The following is a 12072-nucleotide window of genomic DNA, read 5'->3' as shown; positions in this document are numbered from 1 at the left end:
TTTTGACATTCTGCAGAAGTTTCCCAGAATTTTGCCTATTCATCAGGTTCTTGATTCGTATAGTGTAGGATTCCATTTCTCTACAAAAGAACAGAGATATGTGGATTTCGGTGAGTGGTGACTCGTGCTTTCTAATCTGAAATCTATAAAGGACACCCGAATCTTATTCAATCTCAAACCCCACGCTTTCATTGTAATTTATAATGACAAAAGTAGATATTCATAGGACGGGCCAAGGAGAAATTCCAAGCTCTACGTGTCCGCATGGGCTCTCTCTGCACGTCCGCGAGGTTTCTGGGCACACATATAAATATATATATATATATATATATATATATAGCAACTTGCCCAGGAGGTGCGCGGCTGAAAACCCTTCAAAAGAAAACGGAGGAGCCGCACGTCGTCAAGCTGAAGCGCAATCAAGAAAGAAGAACACAAAATTTGTACGTACGCAAACCAGGCATACATAGAGCATTGTATTTTGAGCTTGAACGCACAGTAATTTTGTGCCATGAGTCAATGTCTAAGTGAGTTGTTGATTTATAAACACTTTGGTTTTAGGTTAAATTTAGGTGTGAGAAACATTTGAGCATTTGAGTGATTGTAAACTCCGATTATTCGATTATAGTGGATTATTTACTATTGGCTCTTCTCGTTGATGTAGGCATCGATACTCCTGACCGAATCACGCAAATTTCAGCCGTAATTATTTTTCTCAAGCATTTCTTCTTAAAGGATTTCGCATTAACGTAAATTATCCCAACAAAATGAAATTCGAAGTTAGAAGCCATCGACATTGACCGGTCGTATATCCCCGTGGGATGTTATGGGAATGCTCACATCGAGAGGAGTTGACTTCGCGAGAGTTGATAATCAAGACAATAAGGCAGTAACGAATCCGGAAGGGATAACGGGTCGGACGACTGATATAAAAATACCATTGCGTGATGCTTGAAAAGCATTTCGTAAAGGAAAGAAGACAAAAGGAAAAGGTTAAACCAAAACCCAATTGACTAATGGCTACTCCCTTACACAACTCCGGCCATCCCGTGACCACATTCATCAGAGGTGAACTGCTTTGATATACCATTTCTATTTGCTTTCACACTGAACAAATGAGATTGGCATGAATCCCATCCAAACGAGAAAGAGAATGTGAAACCGACAACAAAGCTTTTGATATGCGAGTAGTATGCGACCCCGACACAATCGATCGATATGATATTGCGGGTCTCGTAGATCATCATCCGAAAATGCTCACCACATGGCGGCGGACATTCGGTCGTCCAATGTAGATGATGATCTCCACTGCTAATCAACTCCATCTATATATTGTTGATCCTGAGCAAGTCTTTAATTTTTTTTTCTTCCTTCTCTCTTCAAGGATCAATGAGGGTGTAAACTAGACTAGTCAAATGGAAGGAGTTAGGTCGGTCGAAAATAGTTCGATCTAAATTGATCCATTAACACATTTTGACTCACTTCCGTGCAATAAATCTAATGACCCATACCCAACACGTATTTAATCTAATTGATATTGTTAAATCACTTCTATATTCAACTAAATCTAGGAAAACCCATACCTAAACTTAGGGTGAGTAAGGAGCAAGCGTGTCACGCCCCGATTCTCCGAGCACGTGCTCAACCCGCTTGTCGATATAATAGCGATGTCCTGTGACATATCACGACCCTTTCATTTTAATATACGTATGCGGGAAGCAATATATAAATCCCCAAACAATAAAACAATGGGATAGGAAAGTAGAGCCATATTTTTCAAAACTAACTTTACAAGTCTTTTATAAACAACGGGTTTATACACAAAACCACGGTTGGTTACAAAAAAATTATCCGCTTATCAAAAGGGAACTTCCTATGACTAACTAGTCATACAAGTTTGCAGATTATGCTTCTTCCACATTCCAAACTTCGAGACTTCTAGCTCTCCACGGCCGTCACCTAGGGACCTGAAAATGTTATTCTACAATGGGGTGAGAAGCAAATTAAACCCTTTAAGACCCGATTAGGGAAGAAAATTACGCCCTAAGGGTTGCCTAAGCACAATCAGCATCGTAGAGGATTTACTTTAGCCTCGCCTCTTTCTGCAAGTCAGTTCAATTTATAAATACTAACCATCACATCATCCACTCAATTCAATCGATTGAACCATCGATCAATCGACCATGAGCCATACATGTCATTGAGACCATCACACAAATACACCTTGATTATTTATTCTCAACTCTAGCTACGACCTAACAGCACAACGTAGATTAAGTGGTAATCACGGCCCCATTGGCAACTTTTCTATATTTTGTGGTCACGGTCCCACCTAACAATTTTCTAGGTTTAATGGCATCATGGCCCCACTTGGCAATTTTCATGTAGTGGCATCACGACCCCACTTAACAATTCTTAGATTTAGGGGATCACCACTATCTTGGCAATTTTCAATATTTAGTGGCATCACGGCCCCATTTTGGCAAGTTTTAGATTTATACCCACATTAATCACTTTTAGGATAAATCCTTATAATCACCAATTTCACTCAATTGTCACAAACTAGTTTTCACTAAATAAACAAAAAACACCACCGAACTCAACATAAAATTTCGGCCACCGACCATCCCGGTTGAATTTCCAGAAAATAAATAAATAAATAATTAATTACGAAAAAATATTAAATAAATGCATACTTAGGTACGTAATGCCTAATTATATGCCGAAACGGGCCTGAAACATTTTCGAGACTCTGAATAAATACTAAAGTCTATTTACTTGTTAATTATATTAACTAACCACCTAACATGCGAAGGCAAATAATTAAATTCACTAAACTAATTTAATCTAACCATCTAATCCATCTTAACCTAAACTAATCAACCCCTAAGCAAAATTAACATATTAAGCGAGGATTAGTGAATTAAACTCATTTGTTTCGTGATCCGATTGGCTCAAATTGACGGGACGCAACAAAGGAATCGACTATCTCCAAAGCGGGCCTAGCTTTCGGGACCGGAACACTTCCAAAACGGGCCAACACAAAGGTTGGAAACCCATTGGTTTTGCTCTATTTTGGGATGCAAAAGAGACAAAGCTGGTCGGCTTCTTATGCTTGCTGGGACAGAGGAGAACCAACGGCTGAACAATGAGGAAACGAGCTGATTGGAGCTTCGGCGAGTGGGTGATCGCAACCAAAGGGGTACCCGAGGTCTATGGGGTCTTGTTGGAGGTTGGAATGGGCAAAGGAATGGTTGGAAATGGAAGAAAAATGAAGAAACACGTGAAATAGGTGGATTGACGGATCTGGGCGATAGGTTGCTTGCGGCAGCCGTGACAGATGGCCCATGCCCGTTCGGGGCGAGGGGTCGGGCTCTTTTGGAATGGTCTCGATGTGCTGGTCACGATGATGGGTGGATCGTTGGCTAATTGGTCCGGGAAGGGTACTTTCAACTCAGATCTTGGCGAAAGGTTATTGAAGCAGAAACTAGAATAAAGGAAAACATATGAGGAAACAGTCCAAAGGCATGCGGCTTGGTCGAACGGGCAAGGGGGCTTGCTTCTATGGTTTTCTCAAGCTTCTAAGCACTCAACAATGAAGAAAGCAAATGGATTGAGGAAGAAAAAGCTGCAAGAGGGGGCCACTTGGTTCACATTTTCCCTCTCATTTGTCCCATTGACCATCCTCAACCATATCTGGCTTCCTTTGGCCACAATCTAGCCCCCATGCTCCCCATCTAGAAGCTTAAATGGTCCAAAAGCGGGGTGGGGGACATACGAATTTCATGGGTTTTGCATCAAATAGACACTAATTACTTTTCAATTCAATCCAATTTGACCTCATAATTTCAATTAGCACCTCAATGATCAAATCGATATTTTTCCTCACCAATTGATCCTACTTGCTTCCTAATTTCGCAATAAAAACGACCCCTACAATTTTTGGACAAAAACGTGCCCTAGACGACTTTTTCCAAAAAGTCTGGGTTATAGAAAAATTTTCTGAGACCGAGCCGACGTTCCTAGAATTTATTTTGACATGACATAACGTTCAATTTCTGAAATCGATTCAAATTCGAGGTTACTTTCAATTCGACACGTTTTAGCGTGACCTAAGCTATTAGGTAGCTTTAAAAATTTTCAGTGCAAATGACCTATAATCGATTTTCTTCGAGCCCACAATGAACCCCTTCGACACATTGGCGACTCGCTGTCGTGAAAATCTCAAAATTTCAAATACGGACACAAGATACTAAAATAATAGAAAAATCAAACTAGTGTCGATCGATAAGAATTTTGCAATTTAGTGGGATCACCCACATATAACCACACATATCGCTGAACCGACCTATCTCTAATCTCTAATCGGTTTACGTTTGTGCCATAAATGGATCTTGACGGATGAACACGATCGAGCAGCCAATTCCTAGTCGAATCCTCAAGTCTATTTGCCTTAAAATCCTTAATGGCTTTCTTAGATAGTCTAGTTATCTCACAAGTGATCAACTTTTGAGAACAGCACTATAAGCTGCCGATGAAAATGCCCAATTTATTGAATTGAAAGCAGAGTCAAAAATTTAGGATGTCACAAAATGAACATGAGATCAAGTGAGGACGGGAGTGAAGAAAAGCTTTAGAGGTGAGTTGGGTTTAAGTGATTTGTGAATCCATTTAGCACCCATATTAAACTTATTTATGACCCATAGAGTTGGGTTTGAATCAATTTATAGTTATTTAAAAAAAATGGGTCTATAATCCATTTTAACAAATCTAGTATAAACCACATAGTTAAGCATTTTTTCACTTATGGAGATACCAACTGACTTGGCATTATGTTCATTAAAGGATTTATGATATTCATTTACCTCAAAAGAAATAGAGTTTGATAACTTATTTCCACCACGATGACATAGCTATTTTTTCTCCATCCCTTGATTTGCTCAATCAAATATCTAATTTATGAATGAGAAATTGTGGATATGTGCAATGAGAAAGCAAAGGGAAGGTTCGATCTCTTCGTATCCATTTAACACTAACTTAAGAAATATCGAATCTTTTAAGGTTGGTTACACATTCTAATCGGATTTCAACCTAATCAAGAACATGTTCATAAAATTCTAAAATGCCAAATGAACGACGAACAAGTAACATAATGATGAGAAAAGATATCATCCTATAGAGATTAATGATTATTAAACAGGACAAGTGCATTAGAAGTCCTAAAATTTGTCAACAAAGTGTAAATAAGTCTTAAAATTTTCAAAAATGAAATTAAGTCTTAAAACTTGTCATGAAAGTGCAATTACGTTTTTTAAAAACTTTCAAAAGCATAATCAAATCCTAAAATTTATCAAATTGATCAAATCAAGTCCTTTCGTTAATAGCATTTTTTGAAAGTTTTATGACTCAATCGTACTTTCTTAACAATTTTTATGACCTAATTGCATTTTTTGAAAGTTTTAGGACTCAATTGCGTTTTTGTGATAAATTTTAGGATTTAATTACACTTTTTAAAATTTTGGGACTCAATTGTACTTTTGTGACAAGTTTTAAGACTTATATTGCATTTAACCCTTAATAAGCCAATTGAATATAAAAATGTAGTGATTATAAAAATGATCTAATAAATCAAAATAAAATTGAGAATAAATTAAAATTGACAATCTTAGAAGCAAAATTCTATAACTAAAAGTAGTTAATCAATCAAATAAATACGTTAAAGCATCCAATTTTACCATAGCCACTAAATATGTATTTAGATTATTATGAGTATAAGAACGATGTCAAATATATGATAGTAGAATTTTCTAATCTATTTACTATCTTATCTTTGGATATAGCAAACTTATTCAGTTTATCAATTCACTATATCTCTATATGAATTTAAATAAATAAAGTGCATTAGAATTTGTGAACATTTTTAATTTATAATGAATCTTTAGACCACCTTATCACCGAAAGCCACACAAATAATGTGATATATTTCTATCCACATTTAATTCATGATTTATATTATAAGGAGCAAATTACGTATCATCATTTCTCAATCTTAAACATGCACATTAGGGCATGCAAGGCTGTGTTCTTTTGTTCTGTTTATGAACAAAAATTTTGTTTTTGGTTCCCTTTTAACAAAAAAAGAATCGTAAACGCATTTGTTTGCATTTTTGTTCAAACTCTATTTTTTGTTCCCGGAACAAAATTGAACGGAAATAAGAAACAAAAAAATTATTTTTTTTGTTCCAAAATAAAACACTTTTGAAGAACAAATTTTCTTTCTTCTTTCTTTCTTCTCTTTTTTTTTTTCTTCTTTCTTTTCTTTTGTTGCGCCGACTATGGCCGACAACCGGCCGTCGAGGGGCCGCCCACGCCGTCGAGGTGCGGCGATGCCGACCGCCCGCGCCTAGCGATGCTCGGTCTCGCCTTGGTGGGCGAGCTCAAGCTTGCCCAGATCCGGCGAAGCCGAGCCGAGTCGTGGGCCGGGCGAGGTCGCCGACCTCTAGCGAGGCTTCCGCTCTGCCTTGGCTAGGCGAGCCAAGCTCGCCATCCAGCCGAGGCCGAGCTCGCCTGGGGGCCGGCGACGCTTGGCCCGCCGGATCTGGGGCGAGGGGCCAAGCTTGCTGGGCCAAGGCGAGGCCGGTCGTCGCGCTGTGGTGAGGTCCCCGCCTTTGGCCGGGCGAGCCCGACGAGGCCGAGCTCGCCCAGCCTGTGGTGAGGTCGCCGCGAAAAGAAGAAAAAAGAAAGAAAAAAAGGAAAAATAAAATAAAAATATTTAAAAATTAAAAGAAATAAAAAATATAAATTTACCAAACGTGTTTCTATTTATTTTTTATTTCCGGAAATGTTTTACCAAACGCGTCTTTCCTCGGGTCAAAATTATTCCTCTAACATAAATAGTTTTTTCTATTTCCGTTCTCGGAATAATTTTTGAACATTAAACACAAACAAACGCACCCTAGATCATTCAAATGGTGGACAATCATTTAAAAGCTTTAATCATAATAATATATAACTTGCATGAAAGAAATCACTTATAAAACATAAAAAGCATGAAATTCATATCATCATAATCAGACTACATCGTAACTCTAACAAAAGAAAATTAGAATATAATAGATTAACAAATGGAAATATAAATTAAGTCGAACATCTTGATGAAAAACAAGAATTCTATAGCCACTTTTTGTCTTCTCTCAAAATACTTAAAATTTTCCCAGAACAATGAAAAATGATTTTAAATATAAAAACCTAACCGTCTTTCCAAGCTCTCAAAGTTATCCTATTTGTAGGTACATCCAAGACTTCTATCACAAAGCAATTGCTTATTTTATTTTTATTTTTTGCATAAAATTAGGGAATAAATCATTGAATTCTAATTTGGTATCCACCTTCCAATACTTTCACACGAAATTAGGAATAAATCACAAAATTCTAATTTGCATCCAATTGCTAACACATCCCGAGTTACAAAATTCTTCTTTCCTTCTATTTGCAATTTTTTCCTTATTTTCTCCATGTAACATTATGCTACATAAACAAGGAAAATTTGAGTAAATAAAAGTAAATCCAAATATATTTTTTTTCACAAATATTGTATTATTTATTACCTAAAATATGTAAAATAAATTTATTTTATAGAGTTATCAAAACGGCTCCATGAGCTCAAGGTGTGCCAAGATGATATCCTAAACATTGGCCACACGCTTGTTCCGTGCGATCAAGTCCAAGCAAGGCGTGGTGACCAGAAAGGCAAAGCAAAGTACATGGGACACGACGTAAGAAATTTATATCCTCTATTAGACCCAGGCCTTCAAATCCTCTTTAATTTTTGTCTAGAATTCGTGAATTACCAGTTATGGATATTAGACTCTACTATATTAACTAAATGTAATTTGGGGTATTTCATGTTTGTAATCCACCAACTGATCATAATGATGGTTAGAGGAAATATTTTATTCAAAATCAGAGACGGACGGAAAAATGGCGAAATCATAATACGAAGTAGTATAGATCTACATATTACTGGAAAGATATGTGATTCGAAGTGATTAAGTCGTGAAGCGGAAGCTTCTGGTGTTGTATCTGTAATGCTGTACGATTGATGTTGAGCGAGCTTGGATCACATCTAATAAAAAGTTCTACCCTTCATCCCTTTATATATAATCAAATTTATATATTTTTTATTTGTTTTATCAGTTTTTTCCATTTTTACAAATTTTCTAATCAAAATCCCTCCATAGCCAAATCTAACTAACTACAGCTGATGTTGCCATCAAGGCATCAAGTACAACACCAGAGTATGAGATATATAAATGCCACGGTGGAGCCAATATGAATCACATTTGAGTATGACGTCTGATAAAATGAGAGCTTATGACCCAAAACATGTTGGTAATTTATGTTGACAAACAACTAAAATAAGAGGTGGTGACTCAAAATTAGTTAATTTAATCTAATAAAAATTAGTAAATCATTTTAATTACGTTGGTAATTTTATTTTAAAAATTATTAAATTAGAAGTGGTGATAAGTTAGTAAAAAATTGCTACTTCGCAAATTATAAGAAGTTGGTGATTTCATAAAGGTGTTGGTAAGTTACCAACAGTTACTTGGAAAAAAAATTATTAGTTGTTTTCTTGTATGAATGATTTTATATTTACAAATGCTTTTTGAAATTTAATAAATAAAAAAAGATCTATGTTTGTTTTTACACGAAACACTAAGGCCCTATTCAAGAACCATCCAAACAAGACACTAAATTCCGATTTTGTTCCTGCACCGCCTTGGGCTCTAATCGTGTTTAGTAAAATTTTTGTTCTCGGGAAATGTTTGAATCAAGAATAAAAAGTTGATTCTTATTCCGTAATCAAAATTGAGAATAAAAACCAAAAATTCTTTTTCTTCCTTCACCTATCTCATGACCGCCGGCCCGTCCGCCACCGCCGCCATCCGCCGTTTGCCGCCATTCGCACCGCCGCCTCGCCGCCGCCGGGTTCGACGAGCTCGCCGGGAGGCAAGCCTAACCACCAACAAGGCTCGGCCTCCTCAAATCCGGCAAGGCCGAGCTCTCACCGGCAGCAGCAGCCTCGCCCGCCCCCCCGGCGAGCCCCAGCCCGGTGAGGCTCGCCGGGCCTCGACAAGGCCCACCTAGCCCTGAAATGAGGCCCGCCTGCCCGCCAAGGGCTGCGGGCCTCACCCACCCTGAGGTTCGCCCGGCCACCGGTGAGGCTTGCCTCGCCACCTAAGGCTTCCGCCTGGCCCCGCCGGTGGCCGTGCGCACATCGCCCCTGCCCCCGCGAGACCGGCTCGCTGTGGCCGGCGACATCAGAGGTTGCCGGTCCGGCGACCGACCACAAGAAGAAGAAGAAGAAGAAGAAGAATCGGCTCGCCGAGGGCCGGCGACACGGGTGAGGTTGTCGCCCGCCACCGACCACAAGAAGAAGAAGAAGAAGAAGAAGAAGAAGAAGAAGAAGAAGAAGAAGAAGAAGAAGAAGAAGAAGAAGAAGAAGAAGAAGAATAGAGAAAAAGGAAAAAAGTAAAATAAATATTTAAAAATTAAAATAAATTGATTTGGATAAGAATTAATAAGCACTAAGATTAAACATAATTCTATTTCTAATCAGAAATTTTGAATGCTACTAAACAAATTTAAATGTTTAGAATCGCCTGTGAATATAATAAAAAGAATCATTTATGATCAAAATTTATTCCCTAGAACATAATCGTTACCAAACGCGTCCTAAAATTCTTCAAGAGGAAACTAAATTGACAGTATTCTAAAATTATTGCATCCAATCGAGATCCAAGGGTCGCTACTCATTTTTTGAAGTTGTTCAAACTATATTAGGGACTAAACTCCAACATAAAGCTACTTTCCTCCCTAAACCGATGGACAATTAGATAGAATAGTACAACGATGGAAGATATGCTACTGGTAGTAGGAGGGATGACCATTTGCGCTAACAAAATTAGGTATATAAAATTATTCTCTAATTAATACTAGAGGTACATGGCAGCAACAACATCAAGAACATCATATTTGGCAATATACATGAATTTCATAAGAGATGAAAAAATAAATCTCACTAAAACACGACAAATTCTACCCACCTAATGAAGGGAGATCCAATGAAAATCAATTTGAGAACAATGTGTCTCAAGCAAATTGAACCATGAATCAACCTTCGATCATCGGGCCTTAATGAAAACCAAACAACACCATCTTTCTCAAATTCTCAAATCAACATCCAATCACAGCTTAATGAAAATCAGACAACATCATCTTTCCTAACTCTCTCTCTCTCTCTCTCTCTCTCTCTCTCTCTCTCTCTCTAGAGCTAAGGGTGCAAAGGAACGGGGACCCACTTGGACCTAAAAACCAGATCGACCGGCCCAAACCGATGGTTCTTAAGGGAATTGATCTGTTCTCGGTTTCACTTATGGAAACTAATAGGTACCACCCGGTTCCCAGCTCAATTGGCGAATCTCGCCACCCAAACTAGATGAACGGTACTATAATAATATGTATCATAATTATATATTAATTTTTCATATTAAAAAAATTCAAAATCAATAAATCTAAAATTTAGGGCTCAACTCAGTCATGTTATTCTCTCATAGTTCTCCAGTCCATCTCGTCTCTTGAAATCACTCAAGCTCTCACTGTCTCGTTTCCATCCGCATCTCCTATTCTCCATCTCTCAACTCACAGCTGCATGTGTGTCTCAACTCACGGCCACGCCATAGTTCATCGCTCCATCTCTCGACTCACAGCCGTGCCTCTCACCTTTGATCGACGGATAGCTACACTGTGGTTCATTGCCTCCCTCTCTCCCCTCCATTTACTGTAAGTTCGAACTCCTAATCTTCAATCTACTCACTAAATCCCATAAGTTATTTGTTTGTTTGGTCGGTTCGAGCCAAAACCCTAAACCCCTAAATTTCTAAAAAGCCTTTCTCACCAATGGTGATGATTTCTCTTGCTCATGTCGTCCATTAGTACTAGAGAAAACTACTGAGGAAGAGGAAAGTAGTTGTGGGATGCAATCCGCTGGATGTGGACGAGCTCAAGTACGTATCATGAAAGTGGACAGCAGTTTATGCCCTAGAGGGAGGAGGGTCCAGTGTTCCACAGGTGATGAGAATTAGATTATCTTGGTTTTGCATTTTCCTCGTCGAAACAATTAGTTTCTGTATTACTAATTGCCTTGTGTGTAATCTGCCCTTCATCACTTGTGTTTCCAGGTTTGCAAGTGTTCTTTTGTTGGGGATCTTTCGAGATGAAAACCATCACGTCTGTTTGGTAGAATGCACGATCTTACGGCACCCTGTGGGATCTAGTTTATTTTGGTTCTTTATTACAAGGCTCCGAGCCACAGAATTCTCTCTCATTATCTTGCCAATTTTGATTTCCCTCATTCCTGCTGTAGACTTTATAGTAAAAAAGATTGGCAATATTTGGTTGATATTTCAGGAGAGGCCATGGATCCACTCGGTAACCAGATCGGATCAACAACCGGTTCCCAAGCCTAATCCTACGCAACCAATGGTTTCGATTCCTATTTTTCTAACTAATCGTTAGTGGGTGATTCACGATTTTAGGGTGGAACCGCCACCCTGGACCATACACACTTATATATAGCCTCACGTTGATCATTCTTGGCTATTGCAACAAAAATAGATAGATATCCCATTTATGTAGGCCAAATATAGCATCTTTTAATTTATCCATATAGATTATCATATGAGTTCAAAATTTTAGGTTGCATTTTAATAGGCTTCTACATAAAAGTGAGCCCAGCCCAGCAGACCCATCAAAATCTCAAGTGAAATGGTAAGTAGGGGGCTCTCTTCATCTTTCGGGGCAAGAAAAAGGAGAAAAAGTGAAAAGAGAGGAAAGGGAAGAGAGGTTTCGAAAAGGAAAAGTCAGCTGAAGCTTTTTTTTTGGGCTTTTCTGCCGAAGTACAACAGCAACAGGGGGCGGCAGAGAAGAAAACAGCAGAGAGAGACAAAGACAGGAGACGTGAGAGTGACAGGAGAGAGGAGAAAAAAAACAAGAAAAGAAAAAAAAAAA

Source organism: Eucalyptus grandis, chromosome 7 (assembly GCF_016545825.1).
Source record: "Eucalyptus grandis isolate ANBG69807.140 chromosome 7, ASM1654582v1, whole genome shotgun sequence".
NCBI classification, from domain to species: Eukaryota; Viridiplantae; Streptophyta; class Magnoliopsida; order Myrtales; family Myrtaceae; genus Eucalyptus; species Eucalyptus grandis.
Note: the sequence above shows the minus strand (reverse complement) of the source record.